The sequence below is a fragment of the Canis lupus genome, chromosome 4 (assembly GCF_011100685.1).
Source record: "Canis lupus familiaris isolate Mischka breed German Shepherd chromosome 4, alternate assembly UU_Cfam_GSD_1.0, whole genome shotgun sequence".
Classification (NCBI taxonomy): Eukaryota; Metazoa; Chordata; class Mammalia; order Carnivora; family Canidae; genus Canis; species Canis lupus.
Window position 1 is genome coordinate 59,082,931 of NC_049225.1, and position 22,089 is coordinate 59,105,019.

At 39.8% G+C, this 22,089-nt stretch overlaps 1 non-coding gene across 2 annotated transcripts in view; it reads right to left on the reverse strand.

The window, feature by feature from the left end:
• The window catches only part of LOC102156813, a 30,366-nt gene that overhangs the window by 7,859 nt on the left and 418 nt on the right, over window positions 1-22,089 (reverse strand). For both annotated transcript variants that reach the window (XR_005358409.1, XR_005358408.1), the window contains exons 2-3: window positions 21,637-21,714; window positions 14,880-14,975 (exon numbers count right to left, since the gene is read on the reverse strand). This is a non-coding gene — a transcript (zinc finger protein 569-like). The remainder of the gene's footprint in view (window positions 1-14,879; window positions 14,976-21,636; window positions 21,715-22,089) is intronic.

Genomic DNA, 22,089 nt, shown 5'->3' on the forward strand with positions numbered 1-22,089 from the left:
AAGAAAAGACAGTACCTCTGAATTCATTTTATGAAGCAAGCATTATGCTATACCAAAGCCAGATACAGACATTATAAGAAAACAAAACTGCAGGCAGCCCGGGTGGTTCAGTGGTTTAGTGCTGCCTTCAGCCCAGGGCCTGATCCTAGGGACCTGTGATTGAGTCCCACATTGGGCTCCCTGCACGGAGCCTGCTTCTCCCTCTGCCTGTGTCTCTGCCCCTCTCTCTCTGTGTCTCTCATGAATAAATAAATAAAAACTTAAAAAAAAATAAAACAAAACTGCATGTCAGTATCTGTTATGAACACAGACACAAAACTCTTAACCAAAATATTAGCAAATACAATCAAGCAATAAGTAAAAAGGATCATATATCATGATTAGGTAGAGTTCGTTCCAGGAATGCAAGGCTGGTCCAACACTCATAAAACAATGTAATTAGCCCATCTTACTAACAGACAGAATCACAAAAACTATGTGATCACATCTATAGATGCAGGAAATGCATTCAACAAAATTCAACATATGCAACAAACACTCTATAAAAACTCCAAATAGATGAGAACTGGTACTTTTAGACAAAGGACTATTTATCAGTACTAAAAGGAAATGATCTATCAAGCCATGAAAGGACACAGAGGAATTCAAAATGCATTATTACTAAGTGAAAGAAGCCAACCTGAAAGGGCTATATACTGTTAGATTCCAATTATGTGACATTCTAGAAAAGCCAAAACTCTAGAGACAGTAAAAAGATAGGTTAGTATTTGTGAGGGTGTTAAAGGGAGGAGGGTAAGATGAATTGGCAGATAATAGAATTTTTTAGGGCAATGAAACTATTCTGTATGAAACTATAATAGTGAATACATGTCATTTTACATTCATAAAAAGCTATAGAATACAGAGTATTCAGAGTGAACCCTACGGATTTTGAATGATTATGACGTGTTCCTGTAAGTTCATCAATTGCCACAAATGTACCACTGGTATGTGATATTAATAGCAGTGAAGGCTGTGCACTGTGGGAGCTCTCTGTGCTCTCTGCTTAATTTTTCTGTTAACCTAAAATTTCTCTAAATAACAAAATCTATAAAAAATAACTGGTACATCCATACAATGGAATACTATCCAGTGACAAAAGGAAACGAGTTAACAAGCCACACAAAAACATGGATGCATCTTAAATGCATACTGTTAAGTGAAAGAAGCCAAGCAGCAAGGCTGTATACTGTATGTTTCCATTTATAGGACTATGGAAAAGAAAACTAATACAGACAATAAAAATATCAGTGGTTTTCAAGAATTCAGAGAGGGGAGGTGAATTGAATAGATGAAGCACAGGTGATTCTTAGGATATGAAATTCTTCTGTATGACACTATAATGGAGAGTATACATGACGCTGTCAAATTGTCAAAACCCATAGAACTTTAAGCACAAACCATGAACTTGAATGTAATCAATTAAAAACAATTTGGGCAGTAGGAGAATTTCAGGATGGAGTTTAGACTGACAAAAGAATCTGTGTTACACATGTAACAAGTAGCCTCACTGCAGGGGTTGAGGGGAAAACATATTGGCTTAACTTGGGAAATAAGCAGAAGAATAAGTCTAGAGGCAAATAAACATAAACACTGTACCCCAGTTGCTAAAGTTATCTTCCACAGGGGAATAGGATAATAATTCTGAACCACTACACATGTATACTGGAATTGAACAATTAAATAAATGGGTGGCAGATGGGGGAGCTAGGTTGGGGAAGGTTAGGATGGTCTGGATGGTTTTGGATTAGAGCTGGAGACAGTGTGAAATTGTGTTTCACTTACTGTAGATACACATAGATACATACAGGGATATTAATAGATATGTGGATATACAGGAGTTAGTATAAACACATATATTTATTTCCTCTTTCAGTTGATAGGCCTAGAAGCTGTGACACTCCAGGAGCAACAAGTGTACCCAGTACCAGATCTGGGTTTCATTTATATATATAACAGTTTGAGATACAATTCACATATATACAATTACCCATTTGTGGTATTTATGTGGTTTTATTGTGGTGCAACCATCACCATAGTTATTTTTAGAATATTTTCATCGCACCCTCAAACCCTGTGCCAATGAGCAGTTACTCCCTATATCTCCCCAACCTTCCCATCTCTAGACAACCACCAATATACTTTGACACTGAATTTAGACATCTCATATAAATGGAATATTGCAATGTGTGGTCCTTGATCCAATAGCATTTTCGAGGTTCATCCATGTTGTATGATGTATTCACTTTTTTCACATCCAAATAATATTTTATAACATGTAATATGTATATGCCAGCTTTTATTTATCATTCATCAGTTTGTAGACAGGCTCTTTCCATTTTTTGGCTACTATGAATAATGCTATGAACATTTGTGCACCAGTCTTTGTGTGGGTATATGTCTCCACTTCTCTTAGGGTAAATACCTAGGAGTACAATTAATCTTTTGAGGAGCTGTCAGACGGTTTTCCAAAGCAGCTGCTTTTTTTACATTACTATTAGCAAAGAAGTATATGAGGATTCCAGTTTCTATATATCCTTTCCAACATTTTCTCTTGTCCATTTTTTCAATTACAGACATACTAGAGGGTGAGATGGTATCTCATTGTGGCTTTGCTTTGTATTTTCCTCATGGCTAATGGTGTTCAGCCTCTTTTCATGGCCTTATTGGTCAACTGTGTATCTTCTCTGGAAAAGCATCTATTCGGATCCTTTATCTATGTTTTTTTTTTTTTTTTTTTTTTTTTTTAAGATAGAGAGCATGTATGCAAGTTGGGTGGGGTGGAGGAGCAGAGGGAGACAGAGAGTCTTAAGCAGGCTCCATGCCCAGCATAGAGCCTGATGAAAGGCTCGATCTCATGACCCTGAGATCATGACCTGAACTGAAACAAGAGTCAGAGGCTTAACTAACTGAACTATCCAGGAGCCCTCCTAGATCTACTTTTAAGTTGGATTATTTTTCTTTTCAATGGGAACTCTGTATATTCTAGATACAAGTCCCTTATAATCTATATAATTTTCCAAAATTTTGTCCGATATCTACTTGCTTTCTTTTTTTTCTACTTGCTTTCTTGATAGTGTCCTTTGAAGCACAAAATTTTTAAATTTTTATAATACCCAATTCATCTTTTGTTAAACTTTGTTTATTATGCTTTTGGCGTCATATTTAAGTATCCATTGTCTTATGCAAGGTTATGGAGATATGCCAAATGAGCTGTCACTAGACTGGGGATTATAAGAACTTAATTTCAGAAGTAGCAGCATTTATATCTGTGTTAAAGTTCATACCTTATATGTTAAAACCAAAGGCAGGTGAATGAAAGTCTTAATAATGAAGAAATTTCAAGGGAGTAGATAAAGGAAGTAGTGGTCTTGATCTCCCCACCCCATCTCATGCACCTTACATTTTCTACTTTCATCTCCAAGCCAGTAAATGCTTCTGACTCCCCTGATCAAATAAGCTTCCTTTTCCCTCGTAAGTTCTGGTACATCAGGATTTCAGGTTTATTTTATGCTTTTGTCAGGCAACCAAGAAGATATTACTACTCTTGCTCTGCGTGTTCAGGTTCAAAAAATAAGCCACATGCGTAAAAAAACCTTTCTAATCAGTAAGTGAAAATTCTTTTTATTGTTAAATTGTTGGATTATGTGAGTTCTCTAGTACCACCTGGACAAAATTCTGTTGACTGTTTCCATGGTGCTATGGTTTTAAGATTATAATCCATTGGTGGTTTAGTTGTCAAAGAGGTTACAGGCAGCCTCACCCTCATCTTTGGTCTCCTGTGTCTGGGATTTCAGATGTGGCTGGCTGGTATTTCCAAGCCAAGTGATACCTTCTTAAAGAAAGTAAACACAGCCCACCTGTGGGTTCATATGACCTACTTTGTAAGGAAAAGACAGCCACGAAAACCATCCTTATGCTCAATAAGGTAGGCAAGTTCCCGTGAGGAGAGAGGACATTTAAAAAGTACCTTGGGTAAGTTTTTTTTTTTAAGAAAGAGAAGCAGCCCATTGGTTACTAGGCTTTGATGCCTAGTGGAAAAAGAGGCAAATATGGAAAGAGTGGTCAATATGTCCCTACAAGGAACCTATCTTAGAATACAAGGTGGTGACTCTTTTCAAGGGCCAATGCTGAATGATAGTATAACTCCCTGGAAGAGAAGAGAACTCAGCAGAATTCTGTCCTGCAGCCAACCAGGGTCGAAAGGAAAACTGGGAGAGAAAGGGATATACATCTGGGTCTTTCATCAGGGTTTGTCTTACTCAAGGGAATTTGCTGTTCTATGAAGTGAACAAAGGGTAAGACCCTTGGCTTCAAAATGTTTCTAAAATCACTCTAATCCCAGACTCATGGTATCCACCCAGCTATATTTCCCCTGCACACCCTCCATTAACATGTGCATTCCATCTGCTAAACTAACAGAAATACATTACAGAAAAACTTTCTCATGTGTCTCACCTAAATACATCATTCTACCCTTGGAACATCCCTCCTTCAGAGCGTTACTCAGACTTCATGCCATTCTTCACTCTATCTTCTTCTCCGGGTATATCGTGTTCAAATCTTCATACACTTAAGTCTTCCCAATCCTGCTAATTCTGTCTTTTTCCATCATGCCCTGTGTATGGAGAGGTTTCAGGATGCTTCCCAGATAATTTTTTTGAAAAATAAAAAAATTTAAATTTAAATTTAAATTCAATTAGCCAAGTAATTCACGTGGCCAAGTAATTTCTATTAAAGAAAAAGGAAAGGGGCCAGAAACCTCTTACCTTGCCTTGTTGGTTCTAAATTTTGTTCCACTTCATGGGGCTTCCTCAAGAACTTCTAGTGGATGATTTCATTTGCAGAGGATACCATTTGTGGATTCTCCAGCATGCAAACTGACAGTCAAGTTTTTATATAGGTTTGATTCCATTATTTGAAGTAGTTTCCCTGTTATTAACATATTATACTCTATGGTACATTTGTTGCAATAAATGAACCAATATTGATACATTATTATTAATTAACTGAAGTCCATGCTTTATCCAGATTTCTTTGGGTTTTATCTAATGTCTTCTTTCTGTTCCAGGATTCCCTACAGGATACTACATTACATTTAGTCATCATGTCTCCTTATGCTCCTTTTGGCTGAGGCAGTTTCTCTGACTTTCCTTGTTTTTATAACCCTGACAGTTTTGAAAAGGACTGGTCAGGTACTTTGTGGAAAGTCCTTCTACTGAGATTTTTCTGATATTTTCCCCATGCTTAGACTGTAGTTATGCATTTTAGGGAGGAAGATGACAGAGGCAAAGTACTACTTCATCATATTATAGCAAGGGTACATGATATCAATATAACTCATCAGTGTTGACATCAACATTGATCATCTGAGGTAGTGTTTGTCATGTTTCTCCACTGTAAAGTTACCATTTTCCCCTCTCTACATCATCCACCATCCAGGTCATTATTTACAGCAAACACTTAAGGACTGCAAAGCTATGCTCTCCATTCTTGAGGGCAGAGATTCTACTGGTTTTTAAACTACCTGTTATTTCCTCAGTGGTTGCTCTAGGGCTTAGACAGTATCTCTTAATTTGTCATAATAGCCTTCAGACTAATATTAATCTGAAGATATATGGAAAATTTGCTCCACTCCCCCCACTTTATGTTATTGTTGTCACATACATTGTATCTCTATATATTGAAACCCAACAATATAGTGTTAAATTGTTGCCTTACATAATTTTGCCTTTTGAAGAAACCAAGAGAAGAGAGTACACATGCAAATACTTCCCTGTAACTTTTCTTCTACCCTCTTTTTATTGTAAAATGTGTAATTATCTCTTTATAATACAGACCCAGCAGTTCAATTGTTGGAAGCAGATTTATGGAGATATAGTTCATATATCACACAAGTTGCCCACTCAAAGCATATAATTCAAGGGTTGCAGTGTATGCACAAACACAGGTCACCATCCTCTTCAGAAAGACATTCTATACCCCTGAGCTATCCTCTCCTTCTAACCTCTTGGAATCTGCCTTCCTCTCTAGTTTCCATGGCAGTGGTTTGTTCTGTGACCTCAATTCTCTGCAAGATGCAAGAAGAGTTGTTGATTTCCAGTTTGTTCAGATTGTTTTTCTGCTTATAAAAATCAGATTGGTAACTCCAAGACTTCCCTGCATCAGACAAAAACCAGAAGCCTGCTCAGTTAATTTTTCTTCATTCTTCTCTCTTGCTGTTCTCAGATTGTATGCTAACAATCTAGCTTCATATTTATTGAGTCTTCTGCCAACTTAAATCTACTGTTGAGCCCCTATAATGAATCTTCATTTCAGGTACTGTTACCTTTCAATGCCAGAATTTCTACTTGGCTCTTTCAAATAATGTTTACCTACTGATATTCTCTATTTGAAGAATTACTGTCATGATCCTAATCTAATTTCCTCTAGCTTTTTGAAACTATAATGGCTTCTCTGGGGTCTTTGCCATAGAATTTCAAAATTTGGGCCACCTCAAAGTCGTTTCTATTACCATTGTTTTTCCTGTATAAGGGTGATAGTCTGTTTCTCTGTATCTCTCATAGTTTTTGAGATAATACAGTGTGGCAATCTTGGATATGATACATGCCTCTCAGAGCTCATTGATGTTACTCCATTTTGTTAATTTTGTTAGTTGGCTTAATGGCTTCCCTGGATTAATTTTTGTGGAGTCTATTTTCCCTGACAGTGTGTAGCCTCTGATGTCAGTACTCAGTCTCCCCATGTGCTTTCTAGAGGTCACCCTGGCTCAAAAAACTTAAAAATGTTCAGCCAGTGATGGGTCAGAGGTTGTGCTTAAGCCCCTGGAGCCAGCAAGGCTTTCACTTTCAAGTCTGCCCCACATCTGACAGTGATTAGTGCCTTTCAAGTGCCCTCTCTGGTTGGTCCTTAATAATCCATGTGATACCGAGACATGTGCATAGCCTTCCAGACAGTGAATATTGAACTGTAATCTTACAGGGCACTTTTTAGCTATCTCCCTGGTTCTTTCTGATAAACTTCTGGATGGCCTGCTGTTTCCTTTGCTGTTGTTTTATAGGCCCATTAGAATTGTAATTGCTTACAACTAAGACCTCTATTTTCAACAATGCCTAAGTCATGCATTCCTCCCACTATGTACCAGATAAAGTCAGCTCCTTCTGTGGAGCTGTGGAGCTTCCCGCTCTCCCGTCTTGCATCTCTCTCTGGATAGCTGTCTAATCTATTGCACTGGAGCAATAGAGGAGGTGGAAGGGGCAGCCTATTTTTCCTGGAGTAACACATCTATCCTACAAATGGAGCTGAGGGAACTTCTTGGCTTCTCTTGGCACAGAAACTCCACCCTACAAGTGGGATTTTGGAAGAGGAATGGGAGCCCAAGGTTCACTCCTTCCAGGATAGAACTTCTGCTTTGTAAATGGGACCTGGGAGAATGATAGCTTGCTGTCCTTTCATCTAGCCCCCTGGCATGAAACATCTGCCCTACAGACTAGAGTATGGGGGGAGGGATCAGGGCCCCAATATTCTTCACCTCCCTTGCCTTAGGTAGGGCATCTGTTGTACAAACAGGAGCTAGGTTGGGCATGGAAGCCCCAGTTTTCTTAGCTGTAGGTGACTAAAATTGAGCTTCTGTAATATGAAGCCAAGGTGGCAGATGAGGTTCTCCTTTGAGGATATCAGGCTTGAATGAGATTTCAGTCCCTTAATAGGATCTTTTTTTCTGAGTCCTTTTACTTCACTGAAAAGGTTTATCATGTTGTTGATATTTAAAGTCTTTTAGGGGCACCTGGGTGGTTCGGTCAGTTAAGTGTCTGACTCTTGGTCTCAGCTCAGGTCTTGATCTCAGGGATATAAGGTTAGGCCCCATGTTGGGCTCCACACTGGGCATGGAGCCTACTTTGAAAAAATAAAAAATAAAGTCTTTTAAGTTATTATCTTATTATTTGAAGTCTAGAGTAGTTGGTTTTTCTTTAATTTTGTAAGATTCCAAATGTCAACTCTATTTGCTTTCATTTTGGCTTGTCAATCATTAGTTTTGCCTGAGTTTCTCTTTCTTGTAACAGCTGGCCAAAGGAAGCTAATATCAATCAGCAAATATTACCAATATTCTGTTTTCTAATATCTTCTAGAGGTGCCAGCACGGTAGGCTTATATAGAGGAGACAATTTTACCATGTTTTACCAGTTTGTCACTATCTTTCCAGGCTCTGACATCAGTTTTCTCATTGCCTGAGTACCAGGCCAATGTTACCTATTTTATTTTTTGTTGCATTAGTAGTATGCTTCTAGGTGCAACCACTAAACAAAGTGGCTTAATATGGAAACAATGCAGGGCAGTGGTTCCAGCCCTATACCCTTATGAGAATGAAACAGAATGATGCATGCAACCCCCACGGTCCTATCTTCTCCATCAAAGCCTTGATCACAGTGAATTGTTTCCTTGTCTGTCTAATTACAATGGGAACTCCAATTATATCCTTGAAAAATACAAAAATAGCTAACATCTTATGAGCACCACACATATTATATGGTATAATCTTGCAATAGCTCAAGAAATCATGGGATTATTCTAATTCCAGAAGAGAATATGAGGCTCAAAGCAAATCCAGAATCCAGATGTTGCAGGCTCTAGAATAGGAGCTCTCACACCCTCTCTTATAAATTTCCTGTATGTATTCTTTTTTTAAAAAATATTTTACTTATTTATTCATGAGAGACAGAGAGAGGGAGGCAGAGACAGAGGAAGAGGCAGGCTCATGAAGCAGGGAGCCTGATGTGGGACTCGATTTCAGGACCCTGGGATCATGACCTGAGCCAAAAGCAGATGCTTGACCAACTGAGCCACCCAGGCACTCTCCTGTCTGTATTCTAAATCTTTATTAAAACTCACTTCCAAAGAATGAAGTTCTATCTTTAATTAGCAAATAAGGAATAAGTCCATTTCTAATGCCACAGATATTCATACGGAAATTTGCAGGATATCTCCACCTACCATTGGATGGCTTTTATTTTTAAAAATGAATGATTCTCTCTGAACAAAATCTGTACATTTCTGAATTATAAAATCCTTATTAAAGTATTTCTTACTATTCTATCACAAGGTGAATTAGGAAATGCCAAATAGACGGAAATGGTGCACAGTACAATGAACCCCCAATCATATTGTTGGATTATGGAGTACTTATAATTTGTATTTTCAGCTTTATGAAGTACTCCAGTGAAAAAGGGCAGTAGTGTGTGTACTAGTTTGCCAGGGCTGCGATAACAAAATGCCATAAACTGGGTAACCTAAGAAATAGAAATTTATTTTCTCACAGCTCTGTAGGCTGGAAGTCTAAACTCAAGGTGCCAGCAGGGTTGAGTTCCTCTTAGTCCACCCCCCTGCTGCCTCTTCACGTGGTCTTTCCTCTGTGAACCTGCATCCCTGGTGTCCTAATCTCCTCTTCTTACAAGGATACCAGTCGGATTGGAGAAGGGGTCAGACGAATGGCTTCATTTTAACTTAATTGTGCTTTAGAGGCTCTATCTCCAAATACAGGCACATTGAGGTACTGGACATTTAGGACTTTAATTAGGGAAGACAATAACAGTATGTAAGAAGAAGGTAGTTTCATCACCAAAACTGATTATTTAAATCATAGTGAATGCTGTTAAGAAGCCATGGCTATTTTCTTTCACTCATTTTCATGTATCTATGTCATATGTACATAGGAACAATAACAACACGTTTTTGTATTCTTTCATTGGTCAAAAAGTAGAAGACATACACTAGCAATCAACAGGAAAATATTTTATTTTAGAATTTTTTAGATTGAAATATAGTTGACATACAATATTAGTCTTAAATTCTTCTTGAATGACATATTTTCTATTAAATAGAAGAAAACAGTATTCAATGTGGAAGATCTTGGTAGATGGCATTGTACATGTAATACTTATTTTATACTCATATTTATGTTAACTTCACATATACAATTCCAATATATGATTTATGCTATATGGTACATACTAGTACAACTAGGAATATAATGCTTTCATACTTTGCAAATTGTCCATGTAAGTTTTTCTAATTTGTTCTGACTAGTCCACTTACTAATATTTCAAAGATCTTTGTAGGCCACATGAGCATTTATCCTTTTACAAGAAGGCATACTTTCTGCAATATCTTCTAGAAATACTTTGGCATCACATCTGGAATATAATTTCTACAAAAACATAGCTACAGGGCAGCCTGAGTGGCTCAGCAATTTAGTGCCACCTTTGGCCCAGGGCGTGATCCTGGAGACCCGGGATCGAGTCCCACGTCGGGCTCCCTGCATGGAGCCTGCTTCTCCCTCTGCCTGTGTCACTGCCTCTCTCTCTGTGTCTCCCATGAATGAATAAATAAAATCTTTAAAAAAAACCATAGCTACATACTTTAAAAATATGTTGAATTCATAGGCTTGACTTCTTGATACATAGTAAGATTTTATTTCTATTGAGGCATTTAGTTGAAGATATTCCCACATTAGTTTCTCTTTTAAGGAATTTTTTCTTTATGAGTCCTTTTATGTTGACAGAGGGCTGAGCTATGTCTGAAGGCTTTCCCACACTGATTACATTCATAGGGCTTTTCTCCTGTGTGAGTTCTGTGATGTATAATGAGGTCAGACTTCTCAGAAAAGGCTTTTTTACACTCATGACATTCATAAGGTTTCTCCCCAGTATGGATTTTATGATGTGTCATAAGCATGACACTTCACTGAAAGCTCTTTCACACCTGGTACAAACATAAGGCTTCTCTCCTGTGTGTATTCTCCGTGTACAAAAAGGTGTGACTTCATGCTGAAGGATCTCCCACATTCATCAAACCCATAGGGCTTCTCTCCAGTATGAATTCTCTGATGAATGTTGAGGTGTGATTTTTGGAAAAAGGTCTTCCCACACTCATCACATTCATAGGGTTTCTCCCCAGTATGAATTCTCTGATGTTCAATGAGGTGTGACTTATGGGCAAAAGCTTTTCTACATTCAGTATATTCATAAGGTTTCTCATGAGTATGGATCCCACAAGATTGGATTTCTTGCTGAAGGCCTTCCCACACTCCATACATACAAAGGGCTTTTCTCCTGTATGAGTTCTCTTAGGTATAATGAGGTCTGACTTCTGGAAGAAGGCTTTCCCACATTCACTACATTCATTCTTTCTTGCGTATCTCTGTTATCACTAAATAAGCCTAAATAATTAAAACTCCTACCATAAGAGTCATATTTTTGGAATCTTTGTTTTGAAGAAAAAAAGTCTGTGCTCAGAGGAAATATATTTCTAAGTGCATTACACTTGTTGCTCTTTTCCTCAGTCATTGTTCCCTGGTCAGTGAAAGCAACATGCTTCAAAAGTGTTTCTTGATTTTCTTGGTTTCTTTCCATGTGGTCATCAAGTTGCCAGATTTCTATAAGGAAGCATAATTAGCTATCTGTTTGTGAGTAATTCTTAGAATGTATTATGGCTCATAACTTTTCACCCTATTGTGAGATTGAATCTTTACTTTCAGGCCTAGTATCCCTATCTAAAAGAAATACCAAGGCTAAATGGAAGCTATACCCCTGAGCTTTGCAATAAAACCACAATTTTTTAAAAAATTGGATTTGTAGAACAGAAATAGAGAGTACAAAAAAGAACACAAATATATCTGGCTATATGCAAATAGGATTTTGCAAACTGGTGAGAAAAATGAAAATAATTATAAGGTGCAATAAAAAAGAACAAAAGAGGACAGCTAGAGCCCATCTAGGAGAATTAAAATGATTGGGTGAAATGGTGACTAGAGGAAATAAAGACTGGATGAGCAACAGAGAAAGCTGGACAGGTCCCTCATCAACTCATTGCTGGACTGCTCTAGTTTAATTATCACTTGTCTCTTTGCTTCCAATGTCTTTGAGTTCTTGTCTATTTATTCATCAACAAAAACTGATTTGACAAAGCCATCAAGTCCACTTAAAAGCAGGAACACCTTTGTAGCCAGTGCTTCAAAAACCATATAACAGTAATTCATTCTTATATGGGAATCTGTATGTCCAGTAAGAGAAATAGGCCACAGGATAAGCCAAATACTACCTGCCTCGGGATTAGATTAATTACTGAATTCTCACTGCTGAATGAACCATCTTATTCTGTAATAGTTTACAGATAACTCCATTAATCCTGACTTTTAAATACTCTCTCCATCTTCCTCTCTACCTACCATATATGGAAGAGGAATCACAGTTAAGGATGTAGACAGTAAATCAAGATTACCAGAGTTTCAATCCTAGCTCTATCACTAATTAGACATGTGGCACAGGTCAAGTTCCTTGATTTCTTTGGGCCTCAATTTCCCTTTCTATAAAAATGGATAATAATAGCACCCACCTTGTAAGTGTTGTCATGAGGATTAAACAAGTCAACAGATGTAAAGTACTCAGATAGCTGCCTCACAGATAATATGTTTTATCAGTTAGATATCATTATCATATGTGTTATTGCTGATCCTCAGTCAACTATGTGCTTGCCACTTCCTGCTTTGTATCATGCTTTCCAAATTTCTGGATAGTATTACTGTGGAGACACTAAGCGGCAGATTTTTCACTCTGGATCTAAAATTCTATCTGTCTTCATTTTCATCTATTTTATAAACCTCTGACAGTACTTGACTACTGTTGAATTTATGCTACTTACATCCAGAGCAATAAAGGCATTCCTTGGCTCAGAATTCAACAATTCCACTGAGGTTCCTAACCCAGTTCCTTACATATAAGCCATCAATTTTTAAATAAAGTGAGATTTCCATTCTTTATCCAACACTGGTTCCCCAGAGGCTAGACTGGATACCTCTCCAGGGAAGATATATACGTGGCCAAAAATCACATGAAAAATTGCTCAATATCACTAGTCATTCAATGCAAAAAGTAAAATACCACTTATACCTATTAGGATTGCTACCAGAAAAACAAAACAAAGCAAAACAAAAAATAACAGGCATTGTTGAGAATGGAAAAACTGGAACCTTTGTGCACTGCCAGTGAGAATGTAAAATTGTGTGGTAGCTGTGGAAAACATCACAGAAATTCCTTAAAAATGTAAACACAGTTTCCACATGACCCAGGAAATTCACTTCTGAGTATATACCTAAAAAATCAAAAGCAGGGGCCCAAACAGATATTTTTACACAAACGTTCTTAGAAGCATTATTCACAGTACCCCAAAGATGGGAACAACTCCAATGTTCACTGCAAATGAATGGATAAAGAAAATGATGTGGTATATACATACAACAGGGTACTATTCAGCCCTAAAAAATGAATCAAATTCTATCACATGCTACAACATGGAGGAATTGTTTAAAGATTTTATTTATTTATTTATTTATTTATTTATTTATTTATTTGAGACACACACAGAGAGAGAGAGGCAGAGACATAGGCAGAGGGAGAAGCAGGCTTCCTGTGAGGAGTCTGATGTGGGACTCGATCCCAGGACCCTGGGATCACGACCTGAGCCAAAGGCAGATGCTCACCACTGAGCCATCCATGTGCCCTAACAAGGATGAATTTTGAAGATATTCTGCTAAATAAAATAAATTAGACATGAAAGGACAAATACTGTTTGATGCCACTTATATGAGGTATCCAGAATAGTCAGATTCATAGCAAAAAAAGTAGAATAGTGGTTACCAGTAGCTAGCAGGGGAGGTAGAATGGGGAGTTATAGAGTTTAATGGGTACAGAGTTTTGGCTGGTGATGATGAAGGAGTTCTTTTTTTTTTTAAATTGGAATCTTTATTTTTTTTAATTTTTTATTTATTTATGATAATCACACAGAGAGAGAGAGAGAGAGAGGCAGAGACACAGGCAGAGGGAGAAGCAGGCTCCATGCACTGGGAGCCCGACGTGGGATTCGATCCTGGGTCTCCAGGATCGCGCCCTGGGCCAAAGGTAGGCGCCAAACCGCTGCGCCACCCAGGGATCCCTGATGAAGGAGTTCTGAGGATGGATGGTGATGATGGTGGCAAATCAATATGAATGTACCTAAGGCCATTGAACAGTACACTTAAAAATAATAAACTCTATGTTATGTATATTTTGATAAAATTTAAAAGAGGAAAAAATCTTCTCAAAGTCTTAAATGAAGTTGGTAAGAATCATAGGCAGAATATACCTGTAAGGGAAGACATTCTTTAATAGCCATGCAAAGAAGAGGATTAATATGGGAAAGTGATATATGCAAATGGCATTCAGGTAAATAAGGAACTTATGTTGACCATCCCAGTTATATATATCTTTAAATATTATTTATTTATTTATTTATTTATTATTTATTTATTTATTTATTTATTTAAGAGAGACAGAGGTAGTGACAGAGGGCAGGAATGGGGAGGAGAGGGAAAAGCAGGCTTTCTAGGAGAAAGGAGCCTGACACAGGGTTTGATCCCAGGACCATGACCTGAGCCGAAGGCAGACACTTAAAGGATTGAGCCACCCAGGGACCCCCATCCCAATTATTTTCAAAGGTCCAAGGCTTTTAAGAAGAGAATCTTGAAGCATATTTTTCAAAGATGCCAATTCTTATTGATCAACTGTAATCCTTTTAAAAAATTTCTTTTGAATTCCAGTATAGTTAACATATAGTATATTAGTTTTAGGAGTACATTACAATGATTTGACTGTTTTGTATATGATTCAGTGCTCATCATGACCAGTATAGTTTTAATTCCCTTTACCTATTTCACCTATCCTCCCACCACCACCCCTCTGGTAACCATTAGATCAACTGTGATCTTAATTTCATTCACTTCCATCCACAGAGCCCTTTACCTAACTCACCTGCATAGCTCCCACATGGGATTTCTCTTTCCACCATCCATGGTTCTTCACCTTGTTCCAACTTGTGGGTCACAGATGGCTTAGTGGTTTGATATCCTGTCAATGGGAAATGATAAGGGAGTTGGACCTAGCTACTGGGCTTCAGGTCCTCTGAACTCTGAACTTCATCAGAGACTGCCTGATGAAGATGCCAATTTATACCTGAAAAGGGTCTTTAAACAAACTTGTAGCTGTACCTCCCAAATATGATCAATCTTAAATCTACTAAAACTCAGGGCTACACTTGTAAAAGTACTTCAAAGGGGTGACTATTTAGAGTAACTGAGAAAGGAAAAGTAGTTAACTAGCCACATGCCAACCAACACTGGGAAATGGTCCTCACCCACTGAGATGAGGTTGATATAATTCTCTAGCATCACATCCCTGAATAGATCCCTCTGGTGAATGTCCAGGTACTGCCACTCCTCCTGGGTGAAATCCACAGCCACATCCTTGAATGATACTGGTCCCTGTAACAACACAATCCTATTCCAACTACAGTCATCATATTGCACAAAATGGAAAAAAAAAAAGAATGGCAACTTGTTTAAAGGATATTCGTTATTTGATAATGTTTCCTGCATTTTAGCCCCATTTCATCTTAGTCACCTAAAATATTATACTGATTTGGTCTCATTCTGTTTCTCTAGCTCTATGTTTTGATGCCCATTTGTCTAGTTTTATGTTCCATTTTGTGAGTAACACAAAAATTGTATCTGAAATACTTTACACTGTATGTTCATTATTCATTATGCCATTCATTTATTAAGCCATTAAGCAAACATTTACTTAACACCCCATACATGTCTAGAACTGACTGTTCTAGATGCAAAGGATCAAATATTGGAATGTGGTCCAATCTGCCAAGGCTCAGAAAAGATGCTCACTTGGTATCGAGTTATACAAAGGGAAGAAGGCACTGTTCAAAATACTCTTGATAAGTTTTTTTCAACACAGAAATTATTTTAATTTTCAATGTTTCAAATTAACAATGTATAAATGTTTTACTATTTTTCATTTTCCTATATGTGTATGGCCAATAGTAAGAGATTTAATGTTTTAACCAAAATTTTTGAAGGTCACAGAACAACTATAACCAATGTAAAAAAAATCCCCTTGATTATTAAGATTGTTTTGCATGATTTTAAATTCCATGGTCATTTTTACGATCTTTCACTACTGTTCCCATATAATGGAACAAACTAACTCACCTGGGATTTGGTCATTTTCTGCAGCCTTTGGGTGAAGACAGAAATCTTTGAAGGCAGAGGTAGGGGAAGAGATGGAGCCATGAGAGACCAGGTATGACTTGAAGATCCCAGAATCGCTGGTGTAACAAACCCATACATGGGTGCCTCAACAGTTTGGTTGAGGAAGTCACCCTGTGGGAGAATGTCCCCTGGGCCCTCCAGAATTCATTGTGAGAAAAACCAGACATTTGCACTAAGATTTAGCTGCAAGAATATCTGTTGCAGCACTTTTTAACATACTGAAAAGTTGGAACAGATTAAGAAACAGATATAAGAGATATATACTCAAAGATAAAGTAATTTACAGTCACCAAAAACTATGTTGCCAAGTATTGTAATGTAACGGCAGTTCGTGCACATCCTTCTCTGGCCAATTAGTTGGACCTTCTGTGTAGGAACACAGACAGATTGGAGTCTGAAGTTAGAATGTACTAACGACGGGTTCTCAGTGGGACCCAGGAACTGCAGAAGAGATACCAATAGACTGTAAATATAATGTCCACATGGTGAGATTCATGCAACAGTCTTTCTGGAATCTTTCCCAGGGGAGTTGAGGTGCTGATCTCTGTGCTTGAAGCTAAGGGGAAGGAGAGGTCAGTTAAATGCTATATTTTAGTTTGGGAGACATAAAGAGTAGGAGATTTGGAGGTAAATATTTGAGCTTGAATTTACCTGCTGGCTATTTGACTTTGGACAAATCATCAATTTCAACTCTGCAGCCTCAGTAAAATTAGAAATAAAATCTGTGTTATCAGTGATGAAGGTAAGAAACATATTTTACAAAACCACCTAATATTAATATGTTAATGAGTATGTGTGTATGCGTGTGCATCCATGATGGCTGTTATCTCTAGCTACCACAATTCTCTACATTTTTTTAAGATTTCTTTTTTTTTTTTTTGAGAGAGTGACAGAGAGAGAGAGAGAGAGAGAGAGGGAGGGAGGGAGAGGGAAAGAGAGAAAGTGAGAGAGGAAGGGGCAAAGGGAGATGAAGAAAATCTCAAGCAGACTCCCAGTTGAACATGGACTCAGACTTGGGGCTCCATCTCATGACCCAGAGATAATGACCTGAATGGAAACCAGGAATCAGATGCTGAACAAACTGAGCCACCCAGGCACCCTTAGTCTTCTATTTCTTCAAGTCTTTGCTCCAAAATCACCAAGGAGGCCTCTACTGTCTACCTAATTTAAACTTAATCCTCCATCTCCCTTACCCTGATCTACTTTCTAATTTATAATTTATTATCTAATATACAGTATGATAATGCTTATTGTTAGCTGACTACCTCTACTTATTAAAAATAAATTTCATGAAGGCAGGGTTTTTTTGTCTGCTTGATTCAGTACTGTGTCTCCAGCACTAGAAAGAGTGTGCGGTTCACGGATGCTCAGTAAACTGTCATTTAAAAAAAAAAGTTATATGTAGTAAATTTCATAAAACAATCCTTGTCACAAGGGAATATATATGGTATTCTACAGTATCTTACCGATTTTTCAATAATGCCCCCATACAAGAGTACATACTGCAGGATGCCACTTCCGTGATGTACTACAAACGCGAAATTAACCCGCAGAGATAAAATTGTAAAACTGATTGATCTTTAAGCGGTGGTCAGGGGGTGGGGGTTGACTAAAAAGGGGCAGCACTTTCTGGGGAAGTACACTGTTCTGTATTTTCACGGGGTGGGGGGGCGGTTGTTACACAGGTCCATCGGCAATTTTTGCATTTTTGTTCTCTGTAAATTATGTGCAAATCATTCTATGAAAATTACGTCCGACCTAAAAATACTGGCAAATAAAACTATTAGTGCAGCTCACTAAACAGATTTCACCGCCCATACTCACTACGGGGTTGCAGCCCATGACCTAAAAGGCGGACTTGGAGCGCTGCTGTAAGGGTGAAAGGTTAGATGCCATTGGAAAAGCAGGCAGCGCTCCCCCTGGAACGTTTCCGACCTTCAGGAAAGCTTGGTTCTCTTTCCACAGCCCGGAGGGCGCTCCTCGCCTTGGTGTCCAGCCCTTGCGCGCCCGGCACCGCTGGATGCGCTCCAGGCACCACACCTGCAGCGCGGCGCCAGGGCACCAGCCAGAAGGCAGTGCGGGGACCCCGGCCGCCCCGGGCTCACGGACCCAGGTCGAGGAGGGTCACTGCAGCTTTCGACACGCCCCGATCCACGCCTACCCCCAAAGGCCTGCTGACCCCTATTGTTCTTCCCCCACCTCTCAAGCCCGCCCGACATCAACCACGTGGAGGGCTTCGGGCCCCGGGACTCGGCCCCCGCCCCCGGGGCGCTGCCGCCAGGCCTTGGAGGGCACACGTGCGCAGAAGAGGGCGCCGGGTCCCTTCGCCCGCGAAATCCGTCTCCCAGAAGGAAAGCCTGCGCTGCGGCGCCGCACATGCGCAGCGAGGGCCCGAGAGGCCGAGGGGCCGGGCCCGGGGGCGGCGGGGCGCCTCGCGTCCCATTGCAGCGCCTGGCGCGCACCGACCCCAGCCCCTGCGTCTCCAAACCCTTCCTGCAAAAAGGCCCAGTCGGAGGACCAACGGGCGCGCGAGCCTAGCGATGGCGCAAGACCCAGGACGCGGCGACAATTCTCTCTCCCAGGCCCGAGCACGTTTCGCTAATGCTTGGAGGACTTAACTCAGGCATTGGAGTTGGAGCCCCAAGCCTTTCCAATGTTTGCAGTCGGCTTTTCTGCCTCCCTGAATGGACCTGAGAGTAGACCGTTGTGACAAGAGGGGAAACACGTCTCAGAGCTTTCCGTAAAGTGCCTGCAAGTCAAAGCTAACAGCGGCATATTTTCTAGGAACACACGCCAGTTATTTTTGATGACACAAACATAAAGACCAATAGCTAACTCCTTTGAGTAATAGTAAAAAGAACAACTTGAAAAAACCCAGAGATAGTTTTCCTCCGCAGGGCAGGTGGATGTTCTGAAAATGCTGTTGCTTCACATTGATCTAGTGCAACATTAATCAGTGCCCTGATAGGTATCCACAGTTCTGGGGAAACTGGTTACTTGGGGAAAAAGTTCTCTTTGGATGATCACCTTCCATGCTGTGCCAGTTTCCATAGGGCTTAAAAGTTACGATGAACAGAAATACCTACAGAGCGTTTGCTTGGAATAAAGAACGTGGCCGGCAAAATACAGATTTTTGTCCTTGGTTTCTAAAAGGTGGCCTCTAGATTCTTGGCATTTCCCTAGTGTTTACTGTCCCCGGTAGGCCCCATTGATGTGCTTGGAGGCTATGACATCCTGACAACACAGAGAGGAAAACAAGTTTCACTTTTGTAGCCCTTTCAGATCTTACACTATGAGTCTCACCCTTTGGCTAGTTCTCATTCATATCCTAATGCTGTAATAAAACTGTAATCACAAGCACAGTGCTTTCGTGAGTCCTGTGAGTCACGGTCGTGAATTATCAAAGTATCAGAGGGGGAACTGGGAAGCGCTGAATCTTTAGCCCACGAGCCAGAGGTGAGGGTGACCTGCGGATTCCTGGGCATGCGGCTGGTGACTGAAGTGAGGGCAATCTTCTGGAGGACTGTGCCCTTAATCTGGGAAGTTTGGCCCAACTCTAGCCGGTTAGTGTCAGAAATCACCGAGGCTATGCACTATGTACTATGCATGATTCTAGGTGCTTTACATGTATTAACTAATTTAATACTCCCATAGGAACTGTAGGAAGTAGATTCTATTATTAACCTCATTTTACACATGTTGAATGGAGACACACGGATTCACCCACTCGCTGGGGAACACACAGCTAGGTAGTGGGAGAGCGAGGCAGAAGGGCTGTAGACCATGGATTGGTAAACTGCTACTCACAGGCCACATCAGCCAACTGCCTGGTTTTCTACCGTCTGTGACCATAGGATGTTTTTCACATTTGGAAACGGCTGGAAAAAATTCAGAGAGCTGTGTTTGTGTTTTAGTGTATAAAAGTGACTGCGTGATGACGGGTCAGTGTCTTTGAAAGAAAAGGTTAGTGTTGCTTGAAGTTCCCCTAGAGATGGGAGGCAGGGTAAAAGTCTCCGGGTCCCAATTCCACTGAGGGGCTTCCCCGTACCAATGATAAGCAACTCTTGGACATCAGCCAGCTGTCCCACAATTTAACTCAACTGTGTCACACGTCCTGGGACATAGCATTAGATCCCACAGCTTCACACTTCAGTCCTACGAGATTGACACCCCTCCCCACTTCAGACCCTAGCCACAAGCCCAGGTTATTATATGGTTATGACCCGGCAGCTATTGCTTGGAGGTTCCCAGGCCAACTCCTTAAACTCCGGTCACAAGTTTAGGTTGTTACTGACTGTCCGGCTATAGATCAGAGCCACAAGCCACAAGCCCTTCCCTTGGGTTCAATTAATTAGAACTTCTATGAAGAACCCAAATATTTTACTTATTCGATGACTGATTTATTATAAAATGTAGGATTCAGAAACAGCTAAACGGAAGACACATGTAGGGCAGGTGTGGGAAAAAGGTGTGGAGCTTCCATGCTGTCTAAACAAGCCACTCTCCCCATTATCTCCACATGTTCACCAACCTGGAAGCTCTTCAAACTCTGTCATTTTGTGTTTTTAGGGAGGCTTTATTATATAGGCTTTCTATCTATTAAGGACTGGCCATTGGTTCTTGATGCAACGGCCAGCCCCTAGCCCATCCCTGAAGATCAGGGAGTGGGACTAAAAGTTTCCCCCCTGTATGCATCGTTGGTTCCCCTGGCAACCAGCCACCATCTTTAGGTGCTTTCCACAAGTCACATCAGGAATGTAAACCCAGTTGTGGTGGAAAGGGTCTATTATGAATCATGAGACACCCATTTCACTTTTATGACTCCAAAGCAATTTCAGAAACTGAGGGCAGGAGACCAATAGGATGACAAAAGATGCTCCCATTGCTCTTCTCACTCAGGAAATCCCAAGGGTTTTGGAAGCCGTGAGCCAGGAACCATCGACAATGACCAAATGTGAGACATATATTTTCATTGTCATTAAGTCGACTAAATATGCTTTTCTTATAAATTACAGAATCACCTAGGGTCACGGGGACACGAAGCACCAGTGTCAAGAGGCAGGAGTAAAGATCATAGTGTTTGTGTTTGTTTTTTAAAGATAAGAGTGTTTTTATTTTAATTCCAGTATAGTTAACATGCGGTGTAATATTAGTTTTGGGTACATATATAATACAGCGAGGCAACGATTCCATGTAACACCAAGTGGGTCATGGCAAATGCACTACAGACTGTAGCGTTTCCTGGAATTTCCATGGGCAAGGAAAGGCAGAGCAGGTCAAACAGTTTAGAATTGGCTGGCTTGAATAATTGTGGAGGGCTTTGGGACATAGGGATTGTCTTTGTCTGTTCCCTGGCCCGGGATTGATTTAGGGCAGGGGAATATTGGCTCGGTTTGTGATTATTAGATAAAGGAGGTGGTTGGGGGTATGGGATGGGGCTGGTTTACCTGTGAGAGGAGTGCTGTCAGGCAAGTTGTTTATCGCAATAGGAATTAACCACCACCCTCCCAGGAGGTCAACACATCCTAACGAGGAGAAGATAAAAAATATGGTTAATATAGTATCTCAAAATACATGAACATTTTGTGACATTCTAATTCTAGTGTATATAAGTAAAGTTTCATTGAAACATAGCAATATTGACTTATTTATTATTGTCTATGGCTGCTGTCACTCTACAGCAGCGAGTTGACTTGTGATAGAGGCCATATGGCCTAGAAAACCTAAGTTGTTTACTATTCGGCCCTTTTCCTAAACTAAATTTTGTCAACCTCTGCTCTATAGTAAATGCCGTTCGACTGTATGAAATACTGCATAGAAACGAAGATGTAAAACGATGAACATTTTAAAAATATAAGGCTATATGTCCTAAATCTTTAGGTGGAGAGACTGTCACTTTT